The sequence below is a fragment of the Crinia signifera genome, chromosome 19 (genome assembly GCF_055691185.1).
Source record: "Crinia signifera chromosome 19, ASM5569118v1, whole genome shotgun sequence".
NCBI lineage: Eukaryota > Metazoa > Chordata > Amphibia > Anura > Myobatrachidae > Crinia > Crinia signifera.
This window is the reverse complement of record NC_139226.1, coordinates 126,200,298-126,226,752: the sequence shown is the minus strand read 5'-3', so window position 1 is coordinate 126,226,752 and position 26,455 is coordinate 126,200,298. Positions and strand designations below refer to the sequence as shown.

At 44.9% G+C, this 26,455-nt stretch overlaps 1 protein-coding gene across 6 annotated transcripts in view; it reads left to right on the top strand.

Annotated features, from left to right (window-relative positions):
• RERE (arginine-glutamic acid dipeptide repeats) overlaps positions 1-26,455 on the top strand; it is a 290,268-nt gene that overhangs the window by 69,415 nt on the left and 194,398 nt on the right. The window contains exon 2 of one of the 6 annotated variants that reach the window (XM_083163289.1): positions 3,861-4,002. The exons of 2 other annotated variants lie outside the window; for them this stretch is intronic. The gene's annotated coding sequence lies outside the window, so the exon portion shown is untranslated. Of the gene's footprint in view, positions 1-3,860; positions 4,003-7,148; positions 7,183-25,869; positions 26,197-26,455 lie in introns of those variants that run through there. 3 more of the 6 variants (XM_083163288.1, XM_083163287.1, XM_083163290.1) reach the window with 3 other exon arrangements.

The following is a 26,455-nucleotide window of genomic DNA, read 5'->3' as shown; positions in this document are numbered from 1 at the left end:
GGTTAGATTGGATCCTGGTATGCGTGATATTCTCTAGAGATCTGCCACTCTGTGTGACGAGGTGTAATAATAAAGATGGAGGTTACAAGCACCAGTTTCTTTGACAAGTTTTATTATCTTGCTGGTTTAATCCCAGTTTTGTCATTTTGAATTTACATTAATAAATCGGTATTGCACCAATAAAAAGGTGTAATGTTACTTGTCCTTTCCTACTTTAGCAGCAAAGCAGAACTGTTATACCAGCAGTTGGAAACGTTTCGCTATTATTATTTTTAAACTTTATTAATAGATTGACAACATGTTATGTACTGCTGTACGCTGAGGTGATCATGATATGAATACTATTGATGAAGTGCAGCTGGTGGCGGGGAAAGTACTACAGCAATGCAAAAGCATTACCTGTCACTATTATGCAGTTGAACCTCCTTTCTCCTTCCATCTTTTTTTGCTCCTGTGCTAAATCTGCCTTTTTGTGGTCACTGATTTTTTTTTTTTTTAGCATCCTGTTAGCTGATATACACTCAGGCACTTATTGCTCATGTTGGTACAATTGGTTGCTAGCAGCTGCTGTCTTTAGTTAAACTGCAAATATCACTATGGGTGAATATAAATGGCAACAGTTGAGTACTCTTGGGCCATTCAATGGTTGGTGTGTATTGTACCTCATTTCAAAAGAGCTTAGGAGCTATTCATTTGTTTTGCTCCACCAATTGGATGATTAAATTCCTACATTTGTTCCTTTCTCACACCATAATCCACCGTTAAGCAGTTTTTGTTTTTTTGTGAGTGTGATAAAATTCCTACATTAGTGCAGTTTTGGGGCTGGTTGTGCAAAACAATTCATTAGCTCCCTGGCTCCATAGACAGAAGCTACAATCCATACAACAATTGAATTACCCACTCTGGGCCCAGCTGTTAAAGGTGTATCCAGTAGATCTCCACTACTTGGTGTGGTCACCTCAGTGCCACCTTGTAATTTCCCACTGTCCTCACATATGGTCAAATGTTGTAATTTGTGAGATTAATTATCTTCATCTTAATTTGAGGATAAACCTATTTTGACAACGGACGCTGCAAAAAGGAACTTAGAACCGCTTCTCGCAGTGTTTTGCAGAAGCCTGTTTTGGAAGATCTGTGCAAGTCCAACAGTCGTTTTATTGGGAGTTACAATTTCGAGGCTTGAACGCACGGCATGTTGTACGCAATGAATATTTCCCAGCCAGATGTTTTCGTAAATCACCAGTGGGGCAGCTTGTTGAATTCCACAATAAATGTGCCCCATATCCCCTTTTAGAAAATAATGTAAATGGTTTTATTGCTGTAAGAAATACTATACTTTAAACTACATGTGCCCTGACATTGGCTCTCAGACTCCTGCATTTTTATGGCAGTCTACTTTTTTATATCCATGTATTACAGTACGGTATCGTTAAATGCTTACATAATCATAGTGTTACTTTTTCTTTGCTGTAAATGAAAATGAAATTATTTTTTTTTGTATGAAATTGCTGAGCAAGCCAATAATGAACTCAGCCACGTGGAATTATTGAGGCTGAAAATAAAATATGTTTATTAGTCCTGCACACATTCAAGGTTATGGATAGCCATGATCAGTGGTTCTCAACCTTGGGCCTCAAGTACCCCCAACAGTGCATGTTTTCCAGATCTCCACACAGAATCACATATAATTTGCTCCATCTTGGATCTTTTAAAATATGTCAGTGAATAATGTATGCACCTGCCAGGTGACCTGGAAAACGTGCACTGTTGGGGTACTTGAGCACCGAAAATGAGAACCACCAGCCGTAATGATCGTGTTTGTCATCGGTGATTGTTAACACTTTGTGGTTACCTCCCATGGATCATAGTAGGTGTCCTCACTTTCTGAGTGATTGACAGATTTATTGCAGATTCCTAAGTAACTTTGTCCAGTATGGTTAGAACTGTCCAATTGAATCAGTTGAGAGAGGCTCCACATTATGTTATGATTTGGTTCATTGCCATAAGTGTGGTGAGTTAAGCAGTTACCATTCAGTTATGATGAGGCTCCATTTTGAAACACCAGGCAGGCCCAGTTATCCTGAATTTCCCTTCGTGTTAGACTGGGTTGAATGGCTGACTAACAGGCGGTTTTGAATATTTGTTTTGATTCGCAATAAATAAGACTGCTCAGCTTATCTGACCAAAAGGAATAGTAAATAAAGGGGCCCATATATCTGCAATCAATTGGAGAAATTTCCCCTTTTATTGATTTTTGAGTCGGGTCAAAGCCCAAATCCAACATGTTTGTAATCCTTGTTTACACCAACATTTTGAACATTCTAGGTTTTTGCTGATCCACCAAGATACCGCAGATCGATGGAGTCTGCTGGTAATCGGCAATGGGGAATGGATGGTTTGATTTGAAGCTCTTATGATGCGATCAATGATGGGAAGTATGGTGTAATGGTTAGCATTACCGCCTCGCAGCACTGAGGTCGTGGGTTCGATTCCCACCATGGCTATATCTGTGCGGAGTTTGTATATTCTCCCCGTACTTGCGTCTGTTTCCTCCGGGTACTCAGGTGTACTCCCACAATCCAAAAATATACTGGAAGGTTACAAATTAACCCTAGTGTGAATGTGTGCGTGTGTACATGTGGTAGGGACTATAGATTGTAAGCTCCACTGGGGCAGGGACTGATGTGAATGGACAAGTTATTCTTTGTGAAGCGCTATATAAATAACTGATAATAATGAAGTTCCCGTTAAAATGGAGTTCACCAACCCACGTCTCCTTTAAGGTTTGCAGCCTCTTCGTTACCAGCTGCAGGTTAGGCAATGGCCGCTGTAAGATTATACTACCCCATATCACAGTACATCTGAACTAAACAGATGCACTGGCTGTTGCCGCCTGAATTGTTTTATTGACTACACCCCTCCCTTCCTTTTTTCCCGCCTTCTCTTTCCTGCTTTAGAAAATTGATTTTGGATAATGTTATCCTCTTGTGTACGGCATATATCAGTTCAAGGTTTATTTGTCCTGGTGGAAGCCCCACGCCTGTCACAATGATTGTCCTGACCTTCATCACACGACAAGCTGCAGAAACCATTCCAGTATTTATTCCGTCGCCACCTAATAAAACGCTCCCAGGTTATTTTTTTGTTTCCATTTTAGAAATCCCAAGTTTTAGGACGTTAACCCTATGATTTATGTTTTGCTGACACTTTCTAAGCTTACAAATTATCAATTGGAAAAAAGCACGAGTAAATCAGTATTTTTAAAGGCAGTCCTTGATAGTTTATTAACGAACTTGTGGCACACACGTGAATATTTTTATTGACGAACAATGGCCAATAAAATGCAAGAGTCTGGCTGTCCGTATGTCTCCGATGAGGTGTTTGTGGGCAAAGTGTAATAAGGTTTTTTTTGTTTTTGTTTTTTTAAAGGTCTGCAGAGAATTTTAAAGGTTCTTGCGTACGATTATTCCTAAATGACTTTACCATGAATGATTTTGTGGCTGCATTGTGTAAAATAAAGTTGAGTTGTCGCAGAGAAGGAGGAAGCCAGTAACTGGTATTTTTTTTTATACATGTGGAATCTATTATCTAGCTGCGTGTGTACGTGTGCTTGTGTGTAGTCCTAATTGAAATAATGTCTTATGCACAAGTGTTAAATGTATTTTATATTCTCTTTATATCCATCTCCCTGGCTGTAGTAATACATTTATATTCATTTGAGGTTTTTGTAGTGTAGGAATTCCTGCCATAGTTAATGTCCAAATATGTTGTACCAAATTTACATAGCTTGGATAGAATTCTTTTTCCCTCCCCCCAGATAACCTGATGTTGCATTTGTCTTGTATTCCACGTTCCACTAGGTGGCGTATTTGTGCAGTAAACTTGCATTTGCCATTTCCTTGGAAACAACCCTGAAATAAGATCACAGTTGGGTAATCACTTAAGCAGAGATAAGGCACATTCTGGGATACAGAGAGCAATAAGTACAGGGTCTCCATGCAGGTAAATATATTGGTGTAATATATGTTTGATAGCAATCACAGATTGTGGAGTTTAAAATGTATATTGTATGTAGTAGTCGTCAAATTGTGCAATATAATGTCTATATGTGTGGTTGGCAAAACAGGTATAGTTTTTTTTTAATTATTCCTATTTATGAATAGAGCATTAAAAGTATTTCATAGGAAAGCACCCACATCTGTTTAACATCGGAAATGGCAAATTACAATCTTTAGACAGCTTGAATTGTTAAGCTACTTAATAATTGCGACATGGTAACTAAAGGTGCCCATACACTAGTAAGATTTATCTTCAGATCTGGCTGGAACAAAAACATGGTTATGGATGAGTGAGTTTGGCAGTTTTCCAGCATTTCCAAGCAAACGGTCAACTGTCATTTGCTCTCATCCATAACCATGTTTTTTGTTCCAACCAGACAGATCTGCAGATAAATCTGCGTGTGTATGGCCACCGAACTGATCCTGTTTTGGTGTCGACAAAGAAAATATAACCAATCGGTTTGCCTGATTCAGGACTTTACAGCTACCCTGCTTAAGCGACCAGTTGCGCAGTTTCCCGATGGTCGGACAAATTGCACAGGAATCAGGACGAGTACCGGGATAGCAGCGTCATTTTGCCTGATTGACACTCAGAAGTAAATTTACTGAGATGGGAGTTCTGTTGAAGAGGGGATGTCGCCCGGGGCAACCAATCAGGTTCTATCTCTGATCTTTTAGGTGCTAAATAAGTATTATCTGATTGGTTACTATAGGCAACAATTCCATCTTCAATAAAACGCCCATCTTCGTAATTGAACCCTCAGTCACCCTGGGGTTGCGACGGCTGTTTTTTCCCCCCATTTTCCAGCAGTGGTCCAGCCAAGGACTGCGCATTTTTTTGTCATAAGCCATCTGCGACAGGCAGCCTGAGTAATGTGAAGAGGGCCATAAACTAGAACGATCTCCGGCCCGAACGCACAATTTCGATGGGTCCTGTGCGCATCATGAGGTATTTGTATGATGTGCATCCCCGCGGGTCGAACCTCAGATCATACGTGCTGCACATATGATCCATCGGCTTTGCGTGCGGTCATAAGCAGATCGTATGTGCTTTTAAAGTACACCTCTCTTGCAACCTACATGCGGTCAGGTCCTATGCAGGTCATCCTTATGTATAGCCAGTATTAGACTTATGCTGCAGTCGTAAAGAAGAATTGCAAAGGTTAATCTAAACCTGCGATCGCATTGCCGTTTTCAGCGTCACAGATGCAGGCGGGAGGTGGTGTGCTCCTCCGCATGTATTTGTATTGCTATGGAGGCCCTATGCTAAGTAATTAATGCTGAATCAGGCCCATTGTCCAGTAAGGCAGAAAGAGATATCAAAGATACTGAGAGCGCTCTGGGATGTAGCCGTTACAAGATAGGGACCTTCGAACCCAAAACAAAAATGCATATTTTTAAGTTTCTTATATAGCGCACATGTATTAAAGAGATAAATGCAAGGGTGATAGAGAGATAAATGTCCAGCCAATAAGCTCCTTACTGTTTTCAAACACAACCTGTAACATGGCAGTTAGCAGGTGATTGGCTGGACAGTTATCTCTCTATCCCCCTTGCATTTATCTCTTTTTAAGGCTTAATACATCTGCCCCATATTCCGCAGCCCTTTACAGAGAATATTTTGAACAGTCACATCAGTCCCTGCCCCAGTGGAGCTTACAATCTATATTCCCTACCACATGTACACGCACACACAGACATTCCAGGGTTAATTTTGTGGGAGCCAATTGCCCTACCAGTATATTTTCGTATTGTGGGTGGTATCTGGAGTACCCGGAGGAAACCCATGCAAGTACAGGGAGAATATACAAACTCCGCACAGTTAGGGCCATGGGGGGAATCAAACCCATGACCTCAGTGCTGTGAGGCAGTAATGCTTCCCACATATGAAAAGAAAGGTAACCATACTAATGTAAATAACCATGTATAAAATTAGAATAAAAATTGAGGGTTAATAATGAAATGGTTAAAACACGATTTTCATTTTTGAATCCATGCATGACCTAAAAATAAATTAGAATATTCACCCAGATGGATTAAAGTCCAGCTATTATGCTGAGAGGATCTCAATGTGTCCATACTTATGACACCCCGGTGTATTGCGTCACTTATATAGTAGTCTGCAAAACTGGTGTGGTCCCAGGTACCTCTATAGATAACGCTGATGGCAGATTAACTGCCGTTGCAGTGGTGAAGGTGAGGCTGCTGAATGAAGGCCAAATATCGGAAGTGTAAGGTAAGTATATCTGTAGTATATCGTAAATCCATGCCGGACAAACGCAATTATTATTTTTTAAGTGACCATCATTAGCAGCTTCAGCCTCCCTCCTCGCCGTACAGTACGTAAGTTTTGTAGCGTAAGCGGTGGCCGCAAAGATGAGGAAGTACTATTTTTTTTTATAGTTTTCATATCTCAGATGTTGACAGTCATATCTTGCGCATTTCACAGAGATGTTGGCATTTTTAGCAGATATTTTGCGCATCTTTCACACAGATGTTGCCACTCAAAGGCAGGTATTCAATGCCGGTGGGGTTAAACTGCGAGGATCACAGAAAACCAGTGATCCTCGCAGTTTAACCCCCGCGCCGGCCGCTCGCACTATGCAACGTTCCGGGGGAATCCTCGCCGTCACAGAACGTCGAGGATTCCCCTAAACTGCGGGAGCCGTGGCTAGTGCAGCAAACTCGCTGTAATTAGCCTCGATTCTCGCAGCTTTTGGAGGCACATACGCCAAAAAATGGAGCGAGGGGGAATTTGCGTATGAGGGGGGTCAGTTGAATACTGACAGGGTGAGCGGTGACTGCGAACAAAAAGTCCTGCTCGCAGTCACCGCTCGCCCACGGCATTGAATATATGTTAAAGGGTTAACTTCACTTTAAGTTTTTTGGGTTGGTGGTGTGGCTCTTACACTTTCACCCTGGGCTCTAGCTCTTTAGAAAGTTTTCTAACATATAGAAGTGTTCCTGATACACTGCTGTGATTGCGCTGCTCTTTTGCATGCACATTTCTGTGACATGAAACAAAAAAGTTCACTACAAAAGATGTGGTTATTTTTAAAATCTGTTTCAGACTTCCTGCTTCCGAGGCAACCCTTCAGTCCAAGAATAGCCCTATGGCGTCATGGTACGTGGATGCGTGTGCTTGCTTTGGCTTTCCTTTTTGCTTTGAGCATCTGACTTCACACAGCTTTGTACATTTAATCCCAGGGACACCTCTGCTTTTTTTTCTTATTGCGTTATGTAGCCAGTAAGCATTTCTTGGCCTCAGCGTTGCTTTGTCCTGCTTCTGCTAAGTGTGGAAAGAGGAGGCGGGCTGTGCCAGAGAGGTTATACAGAAAGCATTTGGCAATGATATTCCTGAGTTTGAGTCCAAGCATGCTTTACATTATGGCAGTTACAACATACCTCAGCGTTCTGTACCCTGGGACGTATTTTTCCATTTGCAGCCTTATTACCCATAAGTGGTGGGCTGCTAAGGGACTATATTAAGTGCATCTATTTCATTATTTTTAAAACATGGAAAAACCGAACATGTTTTCACTCAGCCCGACATCCGTTGTTTTTGTTCCCGCTCAATCACGCTTTCTCTTTAGTTAATCTTTCCGTTCCGAGTGCAGATAGAGCGGTTACAGTAAACATGTCCTCCTGGAAGATAAGAGCACGGTCTGAATAGTGCAGCCCCCTGGTGATGGCTTTACCCACAACTATAGGAAGATTTAGTTTGTTATGGGGAGTTGCGTTCTGAATGCAACAATCTCATAACATTACGGACTCAGAATCATTTTTGTTAGGAATCCGTAGCATCATTCAGGAAACTTCATGAGAAATATTCATGAGACAATAATTATGGGGAACTGGTTCGTACTGAATTAATTTGCACGGTACTTGTTTCCCAGCACGGCCACAATCGCGGGCATCGCGGGTCATTTATAATGGTATGCGATGCGACCAAAAAAAGCATGCGATGCTACCGATGAGATGCCCGCGATTTTACTTAGGGAACAATGTTAAATGGCCCACAGACCCCAAAAATCCCCCCTGAAGTGTGAAATGGCCCCCCAAAAAATTGTTAATGCCACCCCACGATCAACGTGAACCCGAAGCGTGGCGAGCGCAGCGGTACGCGGCCTCCGACCTTTTCATACCCCTACCATCCACGTCGGCGTGGAGTTGAGAATAGAAAGTGTGGAGAGCGCAGAGAGCCACCGAGCCCGAAGCGTGGCGAGCGGACACGGACACCTGTGAAGCCCGCAAGGGGACGCGGATACCTGTGAAGGTATTCGCGGGGCTCGCTGCGCTCGCCACACTTTCTATTCTCAACTCCACGCCGACGTGGATAGTGGGGGTATGAAAAGGTCGGAGGACGCATACCGCCGCCCCTCGCGGGCTTGCTGCGTTCACGTTGATCGTGGGGCGGCGTTAACAATTTTTTGGGGGTCCATTTCACACTTCAGGGGGGATTTTTGGGGTCTGTGGGCCATTTAACATTGTTCCCTATGTTTAATTGGGTCAATTGAGGCATTTTACATTGTTCCCTATGTAAAATCGCGGGCATCGCGTCGGTCGCATCGCATGCGATTTTTTTGGCCGCATGCGATGCGACCGACGCGATTTTTTTACCTGCGATGCCCGAGATCCAAATCGTTGTGGCAGTGCTAGGAAACAAGTACCATTTGCACTCTCCTGAGCCTTTGCTTTGCCCATGCTATGGCTGCCTTGCCTGTGTGTGGTCTACTGGTAGTACCTGCATTGCTGTGTTTCTGTGCTTATTGATTGAGCTCTATCCTGTTCACTTTTCCACACTTGTGACAAAATGGGCTGAATAGCACCGAGGAGGCATTCGGAACAGTTATTGTAACGTTGTGGTAGCAAGCTCACCTCAGTGACACAAAGGCCATACGTCCGTCTAGTTTCACTTTAGTTCTGTAGCAAACAAATAGCATGACCCCGGAGTCCGTGTAGAGTTGAAAGTATTCATTATACTTGACGTATATCTTTACCTAGTTTCTATTAATGTGTAAAACATTATTTAATCTACTTCTGTGTGACTTCTGTTCTAGAAAATCCTTCTTCCATTTCCAGCAGTCCTATTAGTCTTATGATGCTGTAGAGATCTTTTAAATCTACAGCATCCTTTAACCTACAAGCGTTCCCTGAAAACTCATCTCTTCAGGCAAGCTTATCAAATTCCAGAACCAGCCACTCAACCTTCATATACAGTTCTTATGTAATCACATCCCCACTGTACAGTCCACACTTATCCACACTTTCTTTTTCACATTTTCCATCCTCCTGACAACCGGCCAAACTGCAGGGTCACCGTATCATACAGCACACCAGGAACCTTTGCATTCTGGTGGAATTGATGCCGATTTCCATGTAGTTTGTGAGCAGGGCCTACATAATAAATGTATGGCTTATAGCTGTGATGGGTAGCCCAGGCGCCGTAGTAGTTTGAGTTCTAACCTTCATAAGGGATAAATATTAAACTTCTATTCAGAAAAAAATTTAAAGGGCCCCTTTACACTTGTGAGATTGTCAGATTTGACCCAATTCAGATGGATTGGGCCAATTTGTCTGTCAAAATCTGATGTGCCTGATGCTGTCTAACCAAGAGATCGATCCTCCTGCACACAGAATAAATCTCAAGTCAATCAGATCCAACTTGTCCCTCAGACAAGTTGGACAAGTGTAAGGGGGCCTTTACATACATGGGGAAATTCTATTTTTTCCCCCCACTGGCTTTCACTAGATGGCGCCCAAGGAAGCAATTCAGTTGTTTTTCCATTTTTGTCATGCATGCAGCCTCCTGAAGTGTTCGAAAACACTGGTTTGAATGATGGTAACAGTTGGCACGCACCATATGGTATGCATGCCCAACTGGGGAACAACTGAATTGCTCCTGTGGGTGCTGGCTACAAAATAATTGCATTCTCCCAACTGTTCTAATGTTTGTTTAAACAACTTTTTTAAAGTAATTTTTGATCTTTTTATAATGTAAGTAATTTTATGCCTAATCTTATTTTTACTTCTGTTACTCTCAACACAATATCACAAAATGTGTCACCTATGGGCTAGCTAAGTCCACCGCCATTATGATGGCACAGCTACAGACCATTTTTCTACAATATCGCATGTGGAACATTTTTTAAATTTTTTTTATTAATTTTCATGGAGTGGCCCAAAAACAATACATTGCAAAAGATCCCAATGTGTTATAACAGCAGGCCTTTTAAATAAGTGTTACAAGCTTAAACAAGCATATGCTACCTATTACACATCACTGACTAGGGGTCAATTCAGCCAATCGCTCATTGGCTGAGAGAGGTCTCAGCCAATCAATGGCTTCCTATGCGTTTGTATGGGCTTTTTCTTTTTTTGGAAGTGCTCTGCTGCTCGTGCCACTCGCGCTGCTGCTGCATCGTCTTCTCCTGCTCGGCTCCCTGGTACTCTGTGCCGCCGCGCCCCCCCCCCCTGCTCCCTGCACAGTGGATTCTTGACCGGCTCCCTGCGCCCCCTCCCCCCCCCCCCCCCCGCCTGCTCTCTGGTTGCGGGCATATCCTCGCTGCTGACCCCCGCTCCCATTGTCCCTGCAGCTCCCCTGGGAGTTGCATGCGATCCCTCCCGGGGAGCTGCTGGGACAATCGGGTCCGACTTGTCGTTATGACAAGTTGGGCAAATGTAAGGGGGCCTTTAGAAACCATAGCACCGGCAGCCATTATATGAATTTTCCAAAAGGTGACAAAGTACACTGGATGGGCCAATCTGTTTTTATGTGCTGTCAAAATCTGTTTCTTAATAATAAAATTGTTATAATTTTCTTTCCCCCCTGTACTGTATGTTCAATGGCAAATTGGCAACCCTCCAATAGAGTTCATTTTGGTTCTAACAAATCTCTTATTTAGAAATGACCAAAGGCTTGTATTATTTTCTGTATGTTATTATTAACTCAGTGGATACTGCAGCACACGAGGGAAAACATCCTTATCATTTCCCAGAGTCTTAGAATGTCTGTGCCCATTCATCCATGTAAAACACTTTGTCGTCTCACTCACTGCTCTTCAGTCTGATCTGCCTCCTTCCAAATACTTCTGCTTCTTTCTCTTTCTAACTTACCTATTGCAAAGCATACATTAACGGGTGCAGTCCGCCAGTAAGTGTACATTGAGCTGGCACACCTCTCCGCATATTGAACTAATACGGCTATAATTTCAGTTGTCACTGCTACAAAGAGCATGTTTATATTTCAACATTTTAGAATTTAACTTCAAATTATATACAGTTTTAATTATTTTACGCAGAGCTTGGTTTCTTCTCTGCATTCCTTTATTTAGAGAATAGTGGAAAAAGGTTGATAATAAATTATCAACACGAGGAGGGGCGCAATCCCTATAGATTGTAAGCTTGCAGCAGGGCCCTCCTACCTCCAAGTCTGTATGTTGTTACCCAGTTTGTTTTATCACTGTCTACTATTGTAAAGCGCAACGGAATCTGCTGCGCTATATAAGAACCTGTAAATAAATAAATAAAATGAGGTGCTTTGTCAAGCTGCAGTGTGGGAAAGGGGTAGTCCGCCCCTTGTATATGGCTAAAGAAAGAAGAGAGGTACACTGCACTAAACAGATAGTGTAAATTTAGATAGAATTATTGTCAATTTGTTAAAACTATACTTAGTTTGAGAAATTAATAATCCAATACCATAGTGCCAGATAAGATTTTAAAAAGCAGCAACATTTAATAAAAAACATAAAGACAATGTGACATATTGTAACACAAATAAAAGACAAATAAAAATTGCAATAGACAGGGAATGTCTGTACTGAAACAGAGGGAACCAAAAAATAAGAAAAAAGTATCAGTCCATACATACATATAATGCCTCTTTCGAATGGTATTGAGACCAACTGTGAGCCCACTTCAGATGTTCCAAAGATTACTGGGGGGTATTGTAGAAATTGTATTGTAATCAACTGGTCCGCGGTAGGTTCTTTTGGGGGGTAGAGACCCCTTTCCTTGTTCTAGACCTCCGTTCGGATCAGGATTATGAGCTCCAGATTGTCCTCTTTGATTAGAGGTGAAGGTTTAAATGTGGATTGCTCAGCAGGAAAGGTTCAAAGGCTGACACCGAAGCCCAATAACAGTATTAGCAGTGTTTGCAGAGTAGGACTGGATTTAGTTGGTTCCCTCAGATCCACCAACGCGTTTTGCCGATATCACAGCTTTATCAAGGCCACGCCCCCTTTGCGCCCATCAGCAGGCAGGACATTGAATCCCCTCTGTCAATAGGCGGTCGATCTGACTGCAAACGGGCGAGGATCACGGCTGTCGGCGGGGATCGACAGCCGTGATCCCAGATTGCATACCCCCCCTTAGTGCTCACATGATACCCATTAGTTTGGTCTGATTTAGCCGATATATATATGCACACAAAAAAAAAATCAATTGCTCATCGTCCCCTGATCTCCCATCAGTCTAGTCAGAATATCAGGCACGATATGACAATTGAACAAGGCCCTTTATTATATGTTCTCTTGTTTTTAAAAATATTACTACATGCAGTTAATCTTGGCAATCCCGTCTGACTTAGTTTAAATCGGGACTGGCAGTAAGTGAAAGCCCCAGCATTCTTTTATGAAGGTCAGAAGACACTTGCTTGAATGAAACGGTTTATATCCCAAACCATTATCATACTGGAATTTTAACCAGTAGAGAATCCTGAGTGTGCATTTTGTTTCTGGAAGGCATAACTACACTTGTCTGGTGAATCATCCTCATTTCATGTAAAATTCAGTAGGAGCCAGTCAGCCAAATCTACGAACCCCCGGGATCTTTTAAAGATCCAGTAAGGATGTGTGCTAATTGACATATGTAGAATTATTCCTAAATGTCAGTCTTCAATACGGTTACGGGCGCAGGTAGTAGCTATCGATTTTTTTTTTCCCGCCCTAGCAAGCAATTTTGCTGGCAATTCTGTTTCTTTCATCACTTTTATTGACTCGTTTCACCAAATCCTTTTTTTCTTTTTTGTCCAAAATCTGAGAATCTGATTTTTGCTTAAAGGGTTTTGTGGTTTAATAAAGGTCTAATGGTTATTACACTTAGAACTATCAGTTTGCATGTCTGGCCCAAGTGGGACATACAGTGAAGCCATGCTCATTGTTGCCATGCCAATTGTCACGTGTGACATACATGGTGAATGGCACAATCCCGTTGCCACACCTGTGTTTCCAATTCACTCCCGGCGGCACATATAAATGTATTGATCGGCGGTGGAGCTGCATTTTCATTGGCGTGGCAAACAGGCATGAGTGGGTGTGGCTTATCAGCGGTGAGTACGGCTGACTGGATACGGTTGTTGAAAAGAACATGTCATGAGAGGTGTGTGCATAGTATAAACTATTTTAAGGGGGTGTGGTATATTTTCTGATGAGAATTTCAACAGTCATTATGTCCGTACTCCACCAGATTGACCGATTCACAAAACATTCCACAACACAACAGCCAATTCACCAGCAGTTCTAGTGGTGACACCAATAACCCGGTCTCATCCAGCAGCCTCTACTCCTATCCTTCCGCCTAGTGCCTAATCCTCTGCTCATGGCAGAATAAGAAACGTTGTGAATATAATAACGTTCTGCGGATGTCGACATGTTCCATTTTAAACTAGGTAAATGTCAACATCGACCTGGAGCATTTGTTTGTCTATTTGAACATCAAGAACATTTATTTAATCATTCCCATTATTCGGCATCAAGCATTTTATTGCTTTGCAATTCAGGACTTTCAAAAACAATTTAGGCCACTCCCATTTTTTTTTTTAACCAGGGTCGTGGTGGCGATTGCTCACCTTCGCTCTCAATGGTTCACTGTTAACCCATATCTGGAGGCATCTTCCATCGAGGTAGTAGATGTTGGGTGACATGTTCCTTGCTTCGTTCAACATGCCTGGATCATCAACTTCCCTAAGTCCATCTTTCTGTCCTCTTAATATCCTCAGTACTGTTGTTGGGCTGGTCTTTTCTTGAGTCAGCGGATTTAGAACCTCTTGAGATGGTGGACTTCCAAGTTTTTTTTTCTCTTGGGAGACTGCTCTTATTGGCCTTGTTATCCGAGCTTGGGGCACTGTCCTGTAGATCACCCTGCCTGGCTTTCCACAATGATCGAGACCCGCTTCATACTATGGCTTTCTTGCGGAAGGTGGTTTCCTCTTTTTACGTATCAACTGCCTATTGTGATGCCTTTTTTGGGGGGGATGTGTATTTTCTTTGCATCAATATAAATGGGGTTGCTTTGCCGCAGAAGCGGGGGACTGTTTGTGCTTTTACAATGCTGTAAAGCAAGGATGGCCAGCTTCTAAGCAGGTGGTAGTGCATTGAATTTGCTAGACCTACTTTGCTGCTTTCCAGTTTCCACTGTCTTCTGGGGAGCTCCTGCACCGCAACTTTGCTGCCCAGCTACCTGGTCTTGTGCGCCTACTTTTTATTTGTTTTAACAGCTTCACATTCTGACTCCGGAACCTCTGATTTGCAGTTGCCTCATCCCTCTCCCTCTTGTGGGGCTAGCTTTGAAATGCCCTCTTGCACATGAAGGCGAAAACTGGAATTTGATACTTATTGATAAATTCACTTCTCCAATTCCATAGATGGGGCTTTGGTCTCCCCCCCTGAGCTGTTCTTCTTCGGTATGTCTGGTGGTTTTGGACCATTAGTTTTTTTTCTGATTTTAGTTATCTTTTCTGTCTCTACTTGGGCTCACTGGGGCATTGAGGGGGAGGAGCCAGGCATTTGTTTGTCTATTTGAACATCAAGAACATTTATTTAATCATTCCCATTATTCGGCATCAAGCATTTTATTGCTTTGCAATTCAGGACTTTCAAAAACAATTTAGGCCACTCCCATTTTTTTTTTTAACCAGGGTCGTGGTGGCGATTGCTCACCTTCGCTCTCAATGGTTCACTGTTAACCCATATCTGGAGGCATCTTCCATCGAGGTAGTAGATGTTGGGTGACATGTTCCTTGCTTCGTTCAACATGCCTGGATCATCAACTTCCCTAAGTCCATCTTTCTGTCCTCTTAATATCCTCAGTACTGTTGTTGGGCTGGTCTTTTCTTGAGTCAGCGGATTTAGAACCTCTTGAGATGGTGGACTTCCAAGTTTTTTTTTCTCTTGGGAGACTGCTCTTATTGGCCTTGTTATCCGAGCTTGGGGCACTGTCCTGTAGATCACCCTGCCTGGCTTTCCACAATGATCGAGACCCGCTTCATACTATGGCTTTCTTGCGGAAGGTGGTTTCCTCTTTTTACGTATCAACTGCCTATTGTGATGCCTTTTTTGGGGGGGATGTGTATTTTCTTTGCATCAATATAAATGGGGTTGCTTTGCCGCAGAAGCGGGGGACTGTTTGTGCTTTTACAATGCTGTAAAGCAAGGATGGCCAGCTTCTAAGCAGGTGGTAGTGCATTGAATTTGCTAGACCTACTTTGCTGCTTTCCAGTTTCCACTGTCTTCTGGGGAGCTCCTGCACCGCAACTTTGCTGCCCAGCTACCTGGTCTTGTGCGCCTACTTTTTATTTGTTTTAACAGCTTCACATTCTGACTCCGGAACCTCTGATTTGCAGTTGCCTCATCCCTCTCCCTCTTGTGGGGCTAGCTTTGAAATGCCCTCTTGCACATGAAGGCGAAAACTGGAATTTGATACTTATTGATAAATTCACTTCTCCAATTCCATAGATGGGGCTTTGGTCTCCCCCCCTGAGCTGTTCTTCTTCGGTATGTCTGGTGGTTTTGGACCATTAGTTTTTTTTCTGATTTTAGTTATCTTTTCTGTCTCTACTTGGGCTCACTGGGGCATTGAGGGGGAGGAGCCAGGCAGATAGCTAACCTATAAAGTACCAGCTCCACTTGGTCCCCAGTCTATACTCCAGATTACACTATGGAATCCAAGAAATGGCTTAATTGGTAAGTAATAATAATAATAATGATATTTATATAGCACTTTTCTCCCAATAGGACTCAAAGTGCTACCAAAATCCTTTTTCATATAGGCCCTTATTCAGATCTGATCGCCGTACAAATTTGTTCTCAAAATGGGCAAAACCATGTGCACTGCAGGTGGGGCAGATGTAACCTGTGCAGAGAGTTACATTTGGGTGGGGTGTGTTGAAACTGAAATCTAAATTGCAGTGTAAAAATAATACAGCCAGTATTTACCCTGCATAGAAACAAAATAACTCACCCAAATCTAACACTCTCTGCACATGTTACATCTGCCCCACCTGCAGTGCACATTGTTTTGCCCATTTTGAGAACAAATTTGTACTGCGATCAGATCTAAATAAGGGCCACAGTGCACACATTTTATACATAACCTTACAGATGTCCTTCACATCCGTCCCTGCATGTACGAAGCCATTTAGCAGAACAGTATGTTTGGATTGTTGAAAGAAACCTGTGGAAACACTGGAAGAACATAAAAAAAACTCTGCCTATAAAGGTCCCTGATTGGAACAATGTAACCCATTGTGTTACTCACAATAAGTATGCCATTGAAATTTAAATCAAGTCCCCCCCACTTTATAGAGCCAAACGTTAATTGCTTGGCGATACAGACTAATTATCCCTATCTGCACATATGATGGTCCCCAGCTAATGTTACAGAATGTATGGTGAGTGGGTGAGAAGCTGCGTCTGTATATAACCTTCTAACCATACAGGTCATTGCTAGAGAAGTTACCAATCCCCCTCCCCACTTCTCGAAGTATACTTTCCTGCTTGTTTATATCTAGTGGATAATGTGGAACAATCGGCAGTCAGGAAATAAGTAGATTGGTGGATGAATTGCCGATTCACGAATTTTAGTCGCAAACGCAGCCTTTTTCGACAATATTCCACAAAGTCGAATCCGAAAAACCTGTCTCTATTGGGTCTGTTGTCGGCTAGCAATATGTGGGCAATATTGAATACCCCCTTTAGACTAATTTTCAGCATAAAAGATTCGGTGCTAGCAGAGTCACATGGGAACTGAAAGCTCGCTCCCACTGAGCATCTCATGCTGCATGGCTTATTGAGGCTAGATGTATGTATGAGGACAATACATCTATAATCTGTACATTGCTAATGTACATATATTATATATTGCTTATTGTGCAGGCTTCCTTTTACACCTATGGGGTGTATTCACTGTTGGTAGTTAGGTCCATTCTGTCTAAAACAGCATATTTTACGCCTGGAAAAAAAGTCTAGATGAATTGTAGTATTCACTATCATTTTTTCTAGACAGTCTAAAGCATTTCGCCTGTAAACTCTTTTCGTTTGCCTCGCCTGTCTAAATGAGTCATTTAGACTTTTTTTTTCACTTTGTCTAAACTCTGTCATGTTAATCTGATTAAGCCTATTCAGTGTGTGATTGTCTAAATGGATTCTACAGTTTTCAGGCAGGCTTTAGACAAAGTGAACTAGACATTTTCTTCTGTCGGGACTGCTGTGCAAAACCTTAAATATTATTTTATTTTTGTAGTTTTTGACATGAATCGATGTAATTTATTTTCATTTGGTTTTTAAATATATTTTGTATGTTTATTATTGCCCATATGAATATATTTTGATTTTTATCATTATTATTTTTTACTCTACCCATGTTGCATTGTCTTTCCCAGCATGCAGTGTTGTACCCATATGATACAGTTTTTAATCATGGTTCTGTTATCCCTAACTCCCATTTTGAGACTGTCAACCTTCCCCTTGTCGACCTAATAACCCTGTGGACCTTCAGTCATGTCGACATTCCCCATGTCGACCTAATGACCATGTCAATCTAATAACCCAGTTGGCCTTTCCCATGTCGACCTAATGAACATGTCGACCTAATGACCACGTTGACCATCCCCATGTCGACATAATAACCCCGTCGACCTTCAGTCATGTCGGCGATCCCCTTGTCGTCCTAATTACCCTGTCGACCTGCCCCATGTCCACCTGCCCCATGTCGACCTTCCCCCATGTCGACCAAATGTGGGTGCAGGTGGCCAGCAGGGGTGAGTGCAGGTGGACAGCAGGGGGGTGCAGCAAGGCAGCATGGGGATTGAAGGAGGGTGCAGGAGGGCAGAAGGTGGGCATCAGGGGGTGCAGGTAAGCACAGGAGGCAGCAGGGGTGTAGGTGGGTAGCAGGGGGTGCAGGTGGGCACAGGTGGCTGCAGGTGGGCAGCAGGGGGGGGGGGGTGAATGTGGCCAGCAGGGGGAGGGGTGAAGGTGCCCAGCAGGGAGGATGAAGGAGGGCAGCAGGGGGTGGTTGGGGTGGCCAGCAGGGGGGGTGGATGTGGCCAGCAGGGGGAGGGGTGAAGGTGCCCAGCAGGGAGGATGAAGGAGGGCAGCAGGGGGTGGTTGGGGTGGCCAGCAGGGGGGGTGGATGTGGCCAGCAGGGGGAGGGGTGAAGGTGCCCAGCAGGGGGGATGAAGGAGGGCAGCAGGGGGTGGTGGGGGTGGCCAGCAGGGGGGTCAAGCATAGATGCTGAAATAAACAGATACGCGGTGACAGAGAGCGCAACACCTCCCCCCAGCTGTGGCCATGCTGCGGGTGGACAGTGGGCAGTGATAGAGAGGCCCTCCCCCCCCCCACCAGAGGTGGCCAGGCAGCGGGCGTACAGCGGCCGGGCAGCGGGCGTACAGCAGGTCGGCAGGGGGCAGGTACGCGCTCTAGGGCAGCTTGTGGGGAATTCATCTAGGGCGGGTGTCAGGCGGCTGGACAGGGACGGAGGAGTATGCAGCAGCCAGACAGCAGACATCGGACAGCGGGCGGGTGTGCACTCCTGGGCACCTTGCGGGGGGATGGATCCATGGCGGACAGCGAGCGGGCAGGGTATACATAACGTAAGAGCACATCCCACCCCCTCCCACCAGCGGCGGCCAGACAGCGGGTGTGCACTCCTGGGCACCTTGCGGGGGGATGGATCCATGGCGGACAGCGAGCGGGCAGGGTATACATAACGTGAGAGCACATCCCACCCCCTCCCACCAGCGGCGGCCAGACAGCGGCTGTGCACTCCTGGGCACCTTGCGGGGGATGGATCCAAGGCGGACAGCGAGCTGGTGGGAGGGGGTGGAATGTGCTCTCTATCACCGTTATGTATGCCCCCGCTCGCTGTCCGCCTTGGATCCATCCCCGGCAAGGTGCCGAGAAGTGCACACCCGCCTCCCCGTCCGATGTCTGCTGTCTGGCTGTGCAATTTGCGGGGGATTGATTCATCCAGGGCGGACAGCTGGCAGCAGGCTGGCACGGTGGATGCGCTGCCAGGGATGTTAGAAGTGTGCACCCCAGAGACCCAGCAAGGAGGATGGAGGAAGGGACGGGACACAGTCGCCGGGCCAGCAAGTGTACAGTATGATGGGGGACCAGACCAATGCAGCACCACAGTGATAACACCTCTCCAATAAGGTAATGGCAGCAGAGTGTGTGACTTTACAAGACTGCAGGCGAATTGGACATGCCCCCTTTCGCCTCATTGGTGTTTTAACGCCAGGAGGCGTTCCGCCCTCAATTCACCCTGAATACACGAAATGGTGAAAGGGTGAAACACAATCCGCCTGTCTAGCTGATGTAAAAGCTAGAACAGGCGGAACTACAGGTGCTAACGCCGGACCCTGAATATGCTCCTATATCTCTTATAGTTCAAATGTTTTTTTTTGTACGGAGAGAAATTATTTTAATATGTGTATTTTGCTGCAGCCACGTTTCCAGTGGCGACATACATGCAGAGTCACACCCTGTACAAGTAGTAAATAAGAAGTTGATATGTAAGATCGCTTGTTGCCATTTGGCTTCCATATAGCGGTTAGCAGCAAATACATTCCACCATTGTGTGTTCCGGCAGCTTTGAGCTGGTCAGCTGTGTTGTGTTTGCCTGACACGTCTTACTTCTGTCTGTGAAGGCTGTTTATGGCATTTGGCTTTTGGTACGTAGCTTGCTCAGTACTGACTTTGCACCTACTTCCATTCTGCCAATTGTGCGTATGACTGAGCCAATGCATTTGTTACTTATGCATGGCCTGACAGCCATTTACACAGCTGCTTGTTGTCATTGGTTTTGTGGGACATGCCGTTTTTACATTGGAGAACTGTAGCTGCTCCACAGCCGGGTTTAATTTTAAAGTAGGGGCAATGTTCTATATTTTTATGTGTGTCTATGCCTAGCATGGTAGAATGCAAAGATTGCATACCGGAACATATAAAGGAACATTTATTATTGGAGTATAATTATTAACCAGTTTTTAAATAAACAATATTGAGTGGTTGTGTAAACCAATTAACTTGGCAGTATAACCAGCTCAGAGCGAAGCTTGTGCTTATTACTGAAGGGGAGCGATAAGTGGTTTCCAAAGGTCAGACTAGCGCCTATACAATTTGTATTTTTTTTTTCATCCGTGGTCATAAATCTTGCATCCCGTTTTTCTCTGTGATTGCGAAATCATTCGGAATCAATAGATCCACGGGTTTTGAAATCTCTTCATGAAGAATAGGAATGAACTTTACCCTCCCGTTACTGGTTTTGGCTACTTCCCATGTTTGGGCCCCATTACTCTCAAATCAGCGACTGCCTGTATCTAGGTCTATGTATTGGAAGTATGATACTCTAAAGGACTTCTTAATGGAAATGAAATGAAAATGTAACAAGTGAGTGGGCTTATTTGTGACTAGTCACTGGAAGCAGCGCTATTCAATAATAACCCTTGGTACATGTGAGTTATCCGGGCTGCCGATTTTGTCCTTAAGTTTGGTTAACTTAAGGACACCCGACCGACGTCCACGATTTAGCTCCAAATCGGGGGCATCGCGTCGGTCGTGGCCGTTATAAGGGGCCGCGACGCGATGCCCCCGATTTCCCATAGACAGTAATGTTAAAAGACACGATATCGGGGGCATCGCGTCGGTCGTGGCCGTTATAAGGGGCCGCGACGCGATGCCCACGATTTCCCATAGACAGTAATGTTAAAAGACACGATGGACCCGATTTCCCATAGACAGTAATGTTAAAAGACGCGATGGACCCGATTTCCCATAGACAGCAATGTTAAAATAAAATTACAATGTGAAATTGGGCAATATGTTTTTAAAAAAAATGTTTCATGGCCCCCCACCACCGTTAACGCCACCCCGCTATTGACGCCAACCCGAAGCGTGGCGAGCGCAGCGGTACGCGTCCTCCGACCTTTTCATGCCCTACTATCCACTAGGGCGTGGAGTGAGAATAGAATAGTGTGGCGAGCGCAGCGAGCCACCGAGCCCGAAGCGTGGCGAGCGCACGCGGTCACCTGTGAAGCCCGCAAGGGCACACGGATACCTGTGAAGGTGTCCGCGTCCCCTCGCTGCGCTCGCCACGCTTCGGGCTCGGTGGCTCGCTGCGCTCGCCACACTATTCTATTCTCACTCCACGCCCTAGTGGATAGTAGGGCATGAAAAGGTCGGAGGACGCGTATCGCCGCCCCTCGCGGGCTCGCTGCGCTCGCCACGCTTCGGGTTGGCGTCAATAGCGGGGTGGCGTTAACGGTGGTGGGGGGCCATGAAACATTTTTTTTAAAAACATATTGGCCAATTTCACATTGTAATTTTATTTTAACATTGCTGTCTATGGGAAATCGGGTCCATCGCGTCTTTTAACATTACTGTCTATGGGAAATCATGGGCATCGCGTCGCGGCTCCTTATAACGGCCACGACCGACGCGATGCCCACGATTTCGGGCGCGATGAAAAAATCGGCAGCCCGGATAACTCACAAGTACCTAACCCTTTTACACCAAGGAAAAACCCAGGTTGGACCCAGGTCAGCATTTGTGTAAAAGGGGCCAACCCAGGTCCAGTAACACTGGTCTCCTACCCAGGTCCTGTCTAGGGTTGAACACTGGTTGGACCTGGGTCATGGGCGGTGTAAATGGTGCCAACCCGGGTAGTGCTGAAAGGTTACCAGAAGTGCTTGTCGTCTTTCCACTGTGCGCTGCAGTGGCAAAAGACAACAGCCAGGAAGGATACGGGCAATGCACACAGTAATCCTAATTGGATGCAGTATCATTTATGTTATGTTTTTTTTGGAGATGGGGGGGAGCACATGGGAGATTCGGTCTGCTGCTGCAGGGGAAGGGGCTGGGGAGAGCACATGGGTGATGCTGCACTTTAATACCGCTATGTGTGCTTGAGCACTGAATAAAACTCTTTGAAAAATATGCTTACAAAATAAACCAACATTTTCAATGCTAACTAGTCATGTCTCTTAATTTTTATTTTAAATCCTTGAGGGAAGGTTGGTTGGCAGTTTATTAGTCCTAAAATGGACATTTTTAATGTCATCCATAGGGAAAAGCAGGGCTGACCCAGGTTCAGTGTAAATGGCGCAGACCTGGGTCACAGTGCTGGGGTATGAATCTGGGTCCAACCCTGGAAAATCCCGTGTTCAAAGACCAGGGTCTGACCAGGGATTTTGGTGTAAAAGGGGTAAAGCTGTAATGAATCCCCAATGGTGTTTTTCTCTATGCAAAAAACGCACAATTGAGGGTTTGTGCATAGGGAAACCTATCTAGGTGCAGGCTTCTCACAAACTACTGAGGTAAAATGCTTGCAGAAGTATTGTTTGTATTGTCTTACTTAAATCAACCCACCACCCGAAATGCAACCTAAAACAAATCATTATGGCTAGTGTGTGAATTACTTATTGCTGTAATGAAAATGGATGTCTTGCTAAGCAGCCTGTACAGGGCCTGGAGACCTCACCGGGCTCTTCATGTAACTACATCCATTGTCTCTTCTCATTATCTGTTAACGGTACTCAACATGCCATGCTTCTTTGATAAATAGAGGTCACTCTGAAATCTCCCGAGCTATATCCAGGAAGAACTGGAATTGATAAAAGAAAACCTGCATTGCAACAGGGAATGAGCGATCTGTTACACACTGGTATGTGTGCCTGTGGCTCATGATGTTTGCATCAGGAGCCAGCCAGGGGTCTGATGTGATCGATTAGAAAGGATTTGTCAGATATCTAGTGTGCGCGGTAATATTATTATACTGTACATGACCATGTAACACCGTTCTAGTGTACACGACTGACGACAAGGCTATGCAATCTCAGCTTTGTTACAAGTGACGACGTGAGCGTCTGCTTCCTGTTTGCAGTGATAAGGACGTTGAGCCTGTGGCTTTCTATGTTGTAATGTTACCTGTTGTAATCTACTGTTCTCTCCTTATTTATCATTGAACAATACTAAGCTACTGTTAGCGTTGCTATAGAAAGTCTGGGTGTTACTAATGTAGCTGGCTTCAGCCTGTGCATACAGTCAGGTTATAATAATAATGTAGGTGGCTGCTGCCTGCACATATCATTTATGTCGGCATTTTGTGTCGATTATAAGAAGGAGGTTGGCAGGTTTATTTTGCTAACACAATTTATTCAGCATTCTTACGGCCTGGACTCAGAAAGGAGCATTTGTGAATGTGTGTGTGTGTAATGCGATGCTGGCGATGTGTCCTCAGCAGAGCCTCTGAACTCTGATTTTTAGCAAGAGATTCATGAAATTGTGAGCCCCTGTTCTGTGGGGGTAATGAGCAGGCAGCTGGAGCATTTCTCTGTGGTTACACCTTGTCCGCAAGGAGCAGTAAAAGATTTCCACTTGGCTGCGTTTTCTATTGCCTCCCTTAGAGAAGCGAGCAGGAGGAAAGTTTCATTGAACAGGATCATATTAAATGGCTGATGCATCAGATTGCTGGCAGCCACTGTGACAGACTACAGTAGGGAACATCGCCATGGAGTATGTTTTGTTGGGGGGGACGGGGACATAAGCGTTTATTTAAGGCTTTTGAAAATGTATTTGAAAATATGATAACTGTAATGTTGCAGTGGTATCATTTGTAATACGGTATGTGAAATAATTCATAAATACAGGTTGATAAGTATCCCTTATCCAAAATGCTTGGGATCAGAAGTATTTTGGATAAGGAATTCTGTGTTTTGTAATATTTTTATATTTGAATGAAGTATCTTACATTTATGTTGTATAAGTACGCCAAGCAAATGAAATACACACAAATATATTTTAAAAGGTTTTAAAGCCTTAAACCAAGTTTGTGTACAATCTCAGACACTGAATTTTGAATGCCAAGCAATCATGTCCTTGCACATATTTAGTGGCAGTTACATATCATGTCAGCATGGGATCAGTATGAAATCCTGGCGGTCGAAATACAGACTCCGGAAACTCGACCGCAGCAATGCCGACAAGGGGGGGCTGTGGATCCCCCCCCCCCCCCCCCCCCCCCGCGGGCCCAGTGCCTTGCTACGCTCGGCACACTATTTTTTTCTACACCCATAGAGGGACAAAGTGCTGGCATTGTGGCGGTCGGTATTTCAACCACTAGGATTTTGACCGCATCTCGTCCCCATTAGTGCTAGTTACAGATGCAGCCAGTAGTTTTTTTTTTTTGCAAAATAATAAAAGTACAGTTTGGAGACTGATTTTTGGAATAATTTGGATAAGGGGTACTCCACCTGTATCTATAATACAGTGTCTAGTAAACCTTTAATCCCTGCAACCTAGTGTGGAAAGAGTATGGCAAATCCCCCAAAAGGGTCACTTGTCCTACCCCAGATCAGTCCTAGTACAGAACGGGTACTAAGTGGTTGATTAATGAAATCCATGGCCCAATTTTGCTTTTCTACTTTTAAGCAAAACCTTTCCTTATGTGTACTCAGCATTACAGTACAAGACCATGTTTGAATGTGACATTAGACACAACACACAGGGCTGATGATTGGTAAGCGTGTATGCCCTGACCAATCATCAGAGAGGTTGGCGGATTGGCCGATCTGTCGTACTGGTGTTTACCCAGCATTAAAGTACAAAAGGTGACCTGTGTGGTGGGCTTTTAATGCCAGAGCTTGAGAACCACTGGAGGAGTAGATGGGTAAGAGAAGGAAGGGAAAAAAAAAGCATGAGGGCCCTGTTGGTGAGAGCTTACATTCTAAAGGGGTGGTACAGACCGATATGGGTGACCGATTGGGTAGACAGCGAGGATTAGGATGAGAGATGGCTAGGTTTGATGAAGTAGTGGGTCTTGGAAAAGCTCTTTATGAAGTCCTGTATAGAGGCGGCGAGAGGGAAACTCAACAAAATATTAGGGACCTCCTGATGTGAAAGGGGAGGAGAGAGTAGGAGAGGGGGTGGAACAAGCGCGACCCAAACTGACCCTCGTGGGCTTGCATCGCAAGCCATGCTTCGGTCACGGTGGCTCACTTCGCTTCACTCGCCACCTAGTTACTAAAGGCAACCAGTGGGGGCGTGGATAGTGAAGCCCCCTGGTCTTGCTCCTCCCCCTGGGCGTGAAAGGTCCTTTAGTCCACTACAATTTAGCAACTACCATGCTATAATGCACACTGTTTCCAAATGCATATGAAAGCGACGTACTCCTTGTTAACCCTATATGAGCACTGCTTGTGCATTACACCAGGGTCACCTGAGGGGACTTTATAGATCCCTTGTGCTCAGGCCCACCCTAGGTGGTAATAGGCTGGGGGTGACGCAGGAATCCCTCCTGATGTGTGTGTTATTATACCTGCACCGACAATCCCTTCAATTGAAGTAAACCGCCCTGTGTTAGCCTTCAATGTCTTGCCCGGAGCTTGCTGCCCATGCATCACAGAGGGGGGAGTAGGGGGGGGGGGCAGCATAGATCCAGGCCGGGTCTTCCTTTCTGCTGCATGTGGTTAGGAGAGGAGAAGGAGGGCTGGAAGGGGCTGATCTCTGTCCCCTCCCCCCGGTGTCTGGTGCACAGAGTCTGGATCAGGCATGTGGAAGTGGCTGCTGAGCAGCTGAGGAGGAGGAGGAGGGGAGAGGGAGCAGCGTGCATGTGGGGCAACCGGGGAACCTGCCGTCTGCACACCGGGTATCTATTGTTCGGATGCATCCTCTGTCCCCGGTGTATCTGCCCCTTCCGCCCCACTGTGGTTTATCTGTCCCGGCCGCACCGCGCAGTTTGGAACCGTGCGTCCTCTGGATCCCCCTAATCACACTCCATGGGGAGCAGCCAGGCCCTGGCCGTAGCCCCGGGACTCCTCCGTTGCACTCCGCAGGTTGGACGCTGCTCGGCTCGCAGGCAAGTGGTGAGAACCCCCCTCCCTCCCCCCGTTGTTACACACCAGCAGCTGCTGTCCTCTTTCCTGCACTGGTCCGAGTTCTGGGGGTGACATCCCTGAGCCCACCCCTCTGTCTGCAGCACCCCGATCTGCTTCTCACAGAGCTCTTTAGGGTCACATGTCGTTGTAGGAACGTGCTGTGTGTGTGTGTTACAGAAAGGATGTTACTGTGCTGCTGGAGACCCCTAGACAATGTCTGAAAGCAAAGGGTTAAAGTTTGGAAGCT